Source organism: Bombina bombina, chromosome 11 (genome assembly GCF_027579735.1).
Source record: "Bombina bombina isolate aBomBom1 chromosome 11, aBomBom1.pri, whole genome shotgun sequence".
Lineage (NCBI taxonomy): Eukaryota > Metazoa > Chordata > Amphibia > Anura > Bombinatoridae > Bombina > Bombina bombina.
In genome coordinates this window covers 190,097,954-190,109,016 of record NC_069509.1, presented here as the reverse complement: position 1 = coordinate 190,109,016, position 11,063 = coordinate 190,097,954, and positions in this window count along the sequence as shown.

Here is an 11,063-nt window from a genome sequence, read left to right as displayed (position 1 = left end):
ATTGACACCCCCCTGCTAGCAGTTGATTGCCCGCGAATGTGCAGGGGGCTGGCATTGCACAAGCATTTCACAAGAAGCGTATGCTATTGGCATTTAGCGATGTCAGGCTGACATGATTTGCTACAGAGAATCATGTCTGCCCAAGATTTTATAAATCTACCCCATGTACTGAAACATTTTTCTTATTTTACAATCATATTATTTACTAATGTCTGATACAGGTGCTTTATGTAATATATTTAGCAAACATCTAAAAATAATAATTTTTGCTTTTACCAATGGCGCTACTTATTGGATTTCCCTTGTTTGTATATAAATTACAATAATTTATGTAAGATACTGGTATAATTTTTTTGATAAAGCCGTTATTTTTTATCTGTTGACTCATACTTTGAGCACTTGGTTAGTAAATGCCAGTTAATATACACCACTCTAATAGTTGTCCAGTTCATTACTTAGTCACTCCGTCAGGGGTATTGATCTTAGGTATAAATTGAACATATCAGTAGTGTAATACCACTCTGATACATATGCTTAATAGATAGCGTTATCTAATGGGGACTTGATTTTTACACTTTAATTAGTTCTTAATATGTTACCAATAGATTATTGGTAAGCTTTATTTTGATGGCATGTTATTAATTGATTTAGAATGCTATATGCTTTATTATTGGACACATAGGTGTACAGCTGCAAGTGATCAACTTGTATATGAGTAAACCCCTTTCATATTACTTTATTTATAGCGCAAACATTTTTTATGTTTGGGTCCTGCACAAGAGACATAAAAATATTTATTAAGTAACAACAAATGGTTTGTCACCGTATTGTAGGCAGGTCATTTTACTTTTACATCCACATCTGCCGTCCACGCAGGCGCTTTTATAAGTTTTATATATGAGGATTTCTTTTCTGAGGATGCTTGTCTAAAATATTGAGCATAGAAACAAATGAGTATAGGCTGTGTAAGAGGGTGACGCTGAAAACTTAGCAGTTGTCAGTGTAAAGTCTAGGTACCAATATAACAGCGTTAGACAATATCACAAAGGTAACGCACTTCATACGGGTCAGATGCTGCGCTGTTGTAAAACTGTAACAAGTGTGGCCTGCTGAAACAAATCACAGGCAAAATAAGCAGCACAGAATTTAATTCATACCTTGGTATCCTTTGGCGTATACCTGAACAGAAGTACAAGGTAACTAGTAGCTTGCCAAGCTCAACAAAAGTGTGCGTAAAGACACCCAAAACCAGCCCGGCTTGAAACTTGGCGCTTCACTCAGATGAATCAGGTGATCACAGGTGATCGTTTGCTGTATAGTTCTTCTGCGGCACTTGGCGGAAAGCAGTGGGAGTATCCAGGGCTCCAGTTAACAGCAATTATGGAAAATAGAACAAAAAGAACAAAAGTCCACAATCCGCAAGGTGAAAATATTGCAATTTATTGTGCAAGTGGAAATAAATCATACATGGCCACACAAAACCAAAGAAACATCCGGATTGTGAAGTTTTGTTCTAAAATATTGAGCAGTTATGTTTTAACACAACACCGATTTTTTAACTCTCTCTAATAAATGTATTTATATTTTATGTTATTTTATTCACAGTCCTTACCTCAGTGAGTTTGAGTACTATTTGTGTACACGTTTATCAGTGTCTATGCTGATTCTTGTATAGTTTAGAAATACAACTGCTTGATAAAATATCCTCAGATGACTTATGATGTATGCTGTACAAGATAAACAGAACACGTTTCCTGTGTGATTCTTTATAAACAGTTCCAGTTTACTAACAGTATGAAACAGTAATCACTGTAATGAAAATAACATAGGAAATTGTCTTATATAGTGTCCATAATACATACCATAATCATTAATGAGCATCCACACATAGTTATTCTATTGAAATTAGTTTTATTATTATTATAATTATACTTTATTTATAAAGTGCCAACATATTCTGCAGTGCCATCCATGGGTACAATTCATTTAAATAAAACAATGATACAAAACTAGTAAGAGACAAGAATGGACTTGGTAAACAAATGGAGGGCCCTATTCCCATGGGAATTTACAATCTTGAAGGGTAGGAGGGTGAGAAACGGGAGGTGAGGACTGCACGGGTGAGAATGATGTTAATACAGAGTTAGATGAGGGCAATTATTAGGTAAGTGGAATCCATTTGTTACTGAGTCGAGTGATTGGCTTCCCTGAACAAAAATGTCTTTAGGGAGCATTTAAAAGAAGTCAGATTAGGGAAATGTCTGACAGTGCGAGGAAGAGTGTTCCAGAGGGTAGGTGCCACTCGAAAGTAATTCTGCAGTCCTGCATGGGAACAGGTGATAATTGAAGATGCAAGGAGCAGGTCATTGTTGGACCTTATGGGACAAATTGGAGTATATTTGTTGATTATTGAGGATAGGTAGTGAGGAGTGACATTGGTAAGGGCTTTGTGGTTCAGGGTGAGAAATTTTAATTGAATTCTGCTGTGAATGGACTCCCAGAGAGGTGCAGTAGATACAGAGTGGCAGGAAAGGTGGATTAGCCTGGCAGAGTAATTTAGGATGTATTGAAGGGGTGAGAGGCGATTCAGGAGGAAATCACAGATAAGCAGTCACTGACATGAGAAAGGACAGAGAGAGAGCAAGGGTGGAGAGGTAGATCTGGGTGTCATCAGCATAGAGGTGATATTTGAAGCCACAGATGTTCATAAGTTTACCCAGTGAAGAAGTATAAATGGAGAAGAGTAGAGGAACCAGGACAGAGCCTTGAGATACTTCAACAGACAGAGGTATTGAAGAGGAGGAGTCACCAGCAAATGATACAAAAAAGGACCTGTGAGAAAGATAAAAGTGGATCCAAGAGTGAGCAGTGTCACAGACACCAAGAGAGCTGATGGTTGGTAGGAGGGGTGGTTTACTGAGTTGAAGGCAGCTGAAAGGTCAAGTAATATAAGTGTAGCATAGTGGCATTTTTTTAAGCAGAAAGAAGATCGTTAGTAACCTTAATGAGGACAGTTTCAGTTCAGTGTTGGGGTGGAAGCCAGATTGCAGAGGTCAAGTAAGGATTTGGAGGACAGCAAGAGGGTTAGTCAGTCGTAAACTAGTTTTTCCAGGAGTTTTGATGCTATTGGAAGCAGTGATTTGGGGCGGTAATTTGAAGGAGAATTAGGATTAAGGGAGGGTTTTTTAAATATGCTTGTTTGAAAGAAGATGGGAATGTACAAGTAGATAGGGATAGGTTGAAGATGTGATTAAGAGCAGAAGTGAGAGTGGAAGACAGAGAAGGTATTAGCTGGGAAAGAGTTGAGTGGGCAAGTGGTGAGAGGGAGAAAGAGAGTAAGAGAGTAAGAAACAAACTTAATTCTCAGTGGCTCGACGGAAGATGTAGAGATTCGCAGAGGGGTGACTCGGGATGGAAGATCACAGGTTAGTGTCGGGATGGTGCTCTGGATATTATGTGTTTAGTTTAAAAAGTAGACTACTAGGTATCGAGCACTAAAGACAGGTGATGCAGGAGGGGAGAGAAGAGAGTTGAAAGTAGAGAAGAGTAATTTAGGGTTGAGGAAAGAGTAGATATAGGAGAAGAGAAGTAGGTTCTTTGATCAAAATTCTCATGCCAGTTAGGTAAATTAAAAAATGAACAATTAATTTTAATTTCAACAGGAAACTTATATGATGAGTTTTACTTTGGGTACGGTTAAAAAAAAAAATGGAAATGAATAGAAGATAATGGTTTTTTTTAAATGTAAATTCTATGGCCCCTATTTAACAAAGGTCTTGCGGACTTGATCCGACAGTGCGGATCAGGTCCACAAGACCTCACTGAATGCGGAGAGCAATACACTCTCCGTATTCAGCATTGCACCAGCAGACTCGCGGCAAATCGGCAAGGAGGTGTCAATCAACCCGATCGTACACGGTCTGGTTGAATTGTGGTGATTATGGAGCAGCTGCCTTTGTGACCGCTGCTTCATAACTGCTGTTTCTGGCGAGTCTGAAAACTTGCCAGAAACACGGGCCATCAAGCTCCTTTCAGAGCTTAATAGATAGGCCCCTATGTCACCTGTTTGTACTTTATTCTAAGCAGATATAAGGTAAGTGACCTTTAATAAGTTACTTGCATATAATAATATGGTATTTTTAAGCTGAAGAGGCTGGAGGGAGGTTTAGTAAATCAGTTGCATAGGAACTGGTGAAACTGGAGAGGTAGTAATGGGCTTTTGTGAACATATCTGGAGAAGGTTGACAGAGCTTTAGTAAAACAGTAGCTAGAATAAAATAAGAGCTGCATTGAATAACATAGAACCAGGTGCAGCTGGAGAGGCTGGAATGTATATACCTACATATATACACATGTATACACATAAATACATATTCATACATACTTTAGAGCCCTTTCTATATATATATATATCTGTATACCAATATATTCGTACATTGGAAAGTAAAATATTAATAACTCCTTTTGGGTTATCACTGTAGATTTAACTCCTGTTGGTTTAGTGCTGTAGGTTTAACTCCTGTCGGGTTGGCGCACAAGCGATAAGTGTTAGTTTTTTTCAAATTTGCAATCTCCTTTGAAGTCTATGGGGAGAAGAAATTAGTTTGGTCGCGATATTCGGAGTCCTGAAGTTAGAGTGCATCATCTTTCGCACGCGCGCAATCATTTTACTTTCATCTTGTAATATGTGCAATAACATGTGCCAATAAATGTTTACTTCTGGGGGCGTTTGTGCGCGAGCGAAAGCGCTAAATAGCACGCTACTTGTAATCTGGCCCAAAGTTATCATAATCAATGTATCTGACAAAACAAAACAACCTTCAACTTTATTTATTTATTTACTTACTTTCTTAATGAAGGAAAAGATTCAATACATATAAAATCAGCCATGATTACAAATGTGTCTTTATTTATAACATAACAACATTATTTTCTTTAGTAATGTCAGTAATTCCATATATGAGCACGTTATTAAAGTAAAGTTGGGAAATCATTTCTGTAATGTAATTTATTTTCCTCTTTCCTCAGATTTAAATCACCCATACCTGCTAGTAAAAAGCCCAGGTGTACATAATAAATCTGAGTGTTCAGCCATGCGGATCTCAGTATAATCTAAACTACATAGTGAGATTGTTGAAAGGTGAACCCTGGGGCCTTGCTGTACGTAGCCATATTTATGTGATATAGAGAATGTTTAATACACATAAAATGACCTCTTGCCAACAACTCAGAAATGCCTATTTCAGTTTTATAAAGAAATTATGTGCAACATTTTTAGAACTTTGATTGTATTAAAGGGACATTCTTGTGTATAAATAGAATGCGTAATTTGATTAGAGAATTTTATTTATAAACAAACCCCTTTATCTTACTGTGTTTAATTTAAACCGTGCAAAAGGGGCTCAATATATAGTAAAAGTTATGCTGCTTTGCCACACTGGATGTGGGTACTGCAGATGAGCCAATCAGAAGCAGGCATACATATGTATGCACTAGTCACCAGTCATAGGGCACTATTTATTATCAGGAAGGTGGATGAGGTTTGCGGTCATTACTCTGGTCTACCCAGCTTTGCAGCGAGTGGGCATCAATATGCTGCCTGCATTTAACAAAGCAGTCCCAAGACAATCACATAATGATTATTATAAATACTTTAAAAAATGATAAATGTTACAGTATCTATAATCATTTTATCAATTATTATTACAATTTTTTTATATTTAATATTTCTTTTTTTTCTAAATTCTATAGGAATAGATATATAGGTATTGGAATATACACATATAGATATATAGAAATATGTATTTAAAATAAAAATAACATTTTCTGTATGTGAAGAACATTGGAATGTTAAATATGTACAGTATCCAGTAAAACAAATAAATACATATTTACACACATATATAAATTATATATATGCATACATACACATATTTAGCCATGTATATGTATGTATGTATATATATATATATATATATATATATATATATATATATATATATATATAAAATATAGCCCTTTGCAGTCAAACACCTTGTAATTTACCATATACTTTTAAGCCCTTATAATTTTTTAAAATAATTATGGCCTAGATTACAAGGTGTCCGGTACGGCTATACTGCTGAAAAAAATGGCCTTTGCGAGCAGAATAGTCAACTCACCCGTAATTCAAGTCAAGTCAGTACGGGTATACAGCTAGCGTTTTATACTATACCGCAACGATCCATTCCGAACTCAAAATATGGCTTTTGAGTGTGGAATTTTCAGGTCAACCGTATTACAAGTTGTGCAGTCCAGCTATTACACTAGCGATATATCTTATACCGCCACGATCCATTCCACTATCAAAGACCAGTAGTTATGGATTTTGTAAAACAAAAATGTTTCACAAAATTCATAACAAAAATGTTACAAAGTACCCTAAGACCCATAAACTACCTATTAACCCCTAAATCGCCATCCCCACTCATCACAAATACTATAATAAACCTATTAACCCCTAAAACCGCCACCCACCCATATCACCAACACAAATAAACCTAATAACCCCATAAACCGCCGCCCATCCACATCGCAAACACAAAATTAAAGTATTAACCTCTAATCCGACTACTCACCCACATTGCCAACACTAAATAAACCTATTAACCACTAATCCGCCGACCCCCAACATCACTAACACTAAATAAACCTATTAACCCATAACCCGCTGGCTTCCCACATCGTGACACACTAAATTAAACTATTAACACCCCCTAACTTTAAATTAAAGTTACAATATAACTACCTTAAAAAAAATACCTGTGAAATAATAAAATACCTAATCTTAAACTATGAATAAACTTAACATTACTGTTTTGTCAAAAATAAAATATACCAAACATAAAAAACCTAAAATTACAAAAAAAAACTGTCTAAATTAGGAAAAATAAAAAAATGTAAGATTACAAAAAATAATAAACGAAATTATCCAAAATAATAAAAATGAAACCTAAATAAAACCACAAATATACAGCGTGTGAAATTTCTTTTTGTTCTTTGGGAATTGCATTTTAGAGGATTAATAGGGGGGTAGTTATCAAGCCGTCTACTTTACCTGCCTTCGCCGGTCCAATATGCCCGCCTAAGCTTGCCTACCATCACCGCCGCAGACCTTCAAAATTTCGCCTAAGTTATCAAAAAAGCTGTCAAAAAGCCGCGCACCAAGTACGGGGAGATGAGCAGCAGACTGTGAGTGTTATCACTCATCCTATCTCGCTGCTCTTCGGCTTTTTGACAGCTTTATTGATACCCCTGTCACTAAGCACCCACACTAACTACACTGTTCTACCCCCTATACCGGCGCCCCCGGAGCCCACCGCAACTCAATAAAGTTATTAACACCTAAACCACCACTCCTAGACCCCACCGCAACTCTTATAAATGTATTAATCCCTAAACCTCCGCTCCCGGACACCGCCGCCACCTACATTATACCTAGTAACCCCTATCCTGCCCCCCCTATACCGCCGCCACCTATAATAAAGTTATTAACCCCTATCCTACTGATCCAGGACCTCGCCGCAACTAAATAAAGAGTTTAACCCCTAAACCGCTGCTCCCGGACCCCGCTGCAACCTATATTAAACTTATTAACCCCTAATCTGCCCCCCTCCACCGTCGCCACCTATAATAAATTTATTAACCCCTATCCTGCCCCCCCTACACCGCCGCCACTGTAATAAAATGATTAACCCCTAAACCTAAGTCTAACAATAACCCTAACACCCCCCTAACTTAAATATTAATTAAATAAATCTAAATAATATTTCTCTTATTAACTAAATTAATCCTATTTAAAACTAAAAACTTACCTTTAAAATAAACCCTAATATAGCTACAATATAAATAATAATTATATTGTAGCTATTTTAGGATTTATTTTTATTTTACAGGCAACTTTCAATTTATTTTAACTAGGTACAATAGCTATTAAATAGTTATTAACTATTTAATAGCTACCTAGCTAAAATAAAGAGAAATTTACCTGTAAAATAAAAACAAACCTAAGTTACAATTACACCTAACACTACACTATACTTTAATAAATTATTCCTATTTAAAACTAAATACTTACCTGTAAAATAAACCCTAACGGCTAGATTTAGAGATTTGTCGGTAACGACCCGCGTATCTAACGCTGGCTTTTTTCTGTCCGCACCTTTAAAATAACTCTGGTATTGAGAGTCCACAGAATGGCTGCATTAGGCTCCAAAAAAGGAGCGAAGAGCATATTTAACGCCACTGCAACTCTCGATACCAGAGTTGCTTACGGACGCGGCCAGCCTCAAAAACGTGCTTGTGCACGATTCCCCCATAGGAAACAATGGGGCTGTTTGAGCTGAAAAAAAAACTAACACCTGCAAAAAAGCTGCGTTAAGCTCCTAACGCAGCCCCATTGTTTGCTATGGGGAAACACTTCCTACGTCTGCACCTAACACTCTAACATGTACCCCGAGTCTAAACACCACTAACCTTACACTTATTAACCCCTATTCTGCCACCCCCACTATCGCTGACCCCTGCATATTATTATTAACCCCTAATCTGCCGCTCCGTAAACCGCCGCTACTTACATTATCGATATGTACCCCTAATCTGCTGTCCCTAACACCGCCGACCCCTATATTATATTTATTAACCCCTAATCTGCCACCCACAACATCGCCTCCACCTGCCTACACTTATTAACCCCTAATCTGCCGACCGGACCGCATCGCTATTATAATAAAGTTATTAACCCCTAATCCGCCTCACTAACCCTATAATAAATAGTATTAACCCCTAATCTGCCCTCCCTAACATCGCCGACACCTAACTTCAAACATTAACCCCTAATCTGCCGACTGGAGCTCACCGCTATTCTAATAAATGTATTAGCCCCTAAAGCTAAGTGTAACCCTAACACTAACACCCCCCTAAGTTAAATATAATTTAAATAAAACGAAATTAATTAACTCTTATTAAATAAATTATTCCTATTTAAAGCTAAATACTTACCTGTAAAATAAATCCTAATATAGCTACAATATAAATTATAATTATATTATAGCTATTTTCGGATTAATATTTATTTTACAGGTAACTTTGTATTTATTTTAACCAGGTAGAATAGCTATTAAATAGTTAAGAACTATTTAATAGCTACCTAGTTAAAATAATTACAAAATTACCTGTAAAATAAATCCTAACCTAAGTTACAATTAAACCTAACACTACACTATCAATAAATTAATCAAATAAAATACCAACAATTACCTACAATTAAACCTAACACTACACTATCAATAAATTATTTAAATACAATATCTACAAATAAATACAATTAAATAAACTAACTAAAGTACAAAAAATAAAAAAGAACTAAGTTACAAAAAATAAAAAAATATTTACAAACATTACAAAAAATATTACAACAATTTTAAACTAATTACACCTACTCTAAGCCCCCTAATAAAATAACAAAGCCCCCCAAAATAAAAAAATGCCCTACCCTATTCTAAATAACAAAAGTGCAAAGCTCTTTTACCTTACCAGCCCTGAACAGGGACCTTTGCGGGGCATGCCCCAAAGAATTCAGCTCTTTTGCCTGTAAAAAGAAACATACAATACCCCCCCCCAACATTACAACCCACCACCCACATACCCCTAATCTAACCCAAACCCCCCTTAAATAAACCTAACACTAAGCCCCTGAAGATCTTCCTACCTTATCTTCACCCTGCCAGGTTCACCGATCCGTCCTCGGAAGTCTTGATCCAAGCCTCGGAAGTGTTGATCCAAGCCCAAGCGGGGGGCTGAAGAGTGACGTCCATCCTCGGGCTGAAGTCTGGATCCAATGGCGACTAAAGAAATCCATCCTCAGGCTGATGTCGGAAGTCCATCATCTGGATGAAGTATTCTATCAAGCCGCATCTTCAATCTTCTTTCTTCTGGAGTGGAGCGGAACCATCTTCTTCCAAGCCGACGCGGAACATCCTCTTCAACCGACGACTAGACGACGAATGACGGTTCCTTTAAATGATCTAATCAGCCAATCGGATTGAACTTGATTCTGATTGGCTGATTCCATCAGCCAATCAGAATATTCCTACCTTAATTCTGATTGGCTGATAGAATCCTATCAGCCAATCGGAATTCGAGGGACGCCATCTTGGATGACATCCCTTAAAGGAACCGTCATTCGTCGGGAAGTCGTCGTCGGAAGAAGATGGGTCCGCGGTGGAGGTCTTCAAGATGGAGCCGGTCCTCATCAGATGAAGATAGAAGATGCCGCTTGGAAGAAGATTGTTGCTGGTCCGGATCTACTCTTCTTTCCGGATAGGATGAAGACTTTGGAGCCTATTCTGGACTTCTTCAGCCGTCGGATGATGGATGTCTAGCCCCCGCTTGGGCTTAGATGAAGATATCGGAGCCAGGATGGATCGGTGTGATACCCGGTGAGGTGAAGACAAGGTAGGAAGATCTTCAGGGGCTTAGTGTTAGGTTTTTTTAAGGGGGGTTTGGGTTAGATTAGGGGTATGTGGGTGGTGGGTTGTAATGTTGGGGGGGGGGGGTATTGTATGTGTTTTTTTACAGGAAAAAGAGCTGAATTTCTTGGGGCATGCCCCGCAAAGGGCCCTGTTCAGGGCTTGTAAGGTAAAAGAGCTTTGAACTTTTGTAATTTAGAATAGGGTAGGGCATTTTTTATTTTGGGGGGCTTTGTTATTTTATTAGGGGGCTTAGAGTAGGTGTAATTAGTTTAAAATTGTTGTAATATTTTTCTTATGTTTGTAAATATTTTTTTATTTTTTGTAACTTAGTTCTTTTTTATTTTTTGTACTTTAGTTAATTTATTTCATTGTAGTTATTTGTAGGTATTGTATTTAATTAATTTATTGATAGTGTAATTGTAGGTATTTTATTTCATTTATTTATTGATAGTGTAGTGTTTAATTGTAACTTTGGTTAGGATTTATTTTACAGGTAATTTTGTAATTATTTTAACTAGGTAGCTATTAAATAGTTCTTAACTATTTAATAGC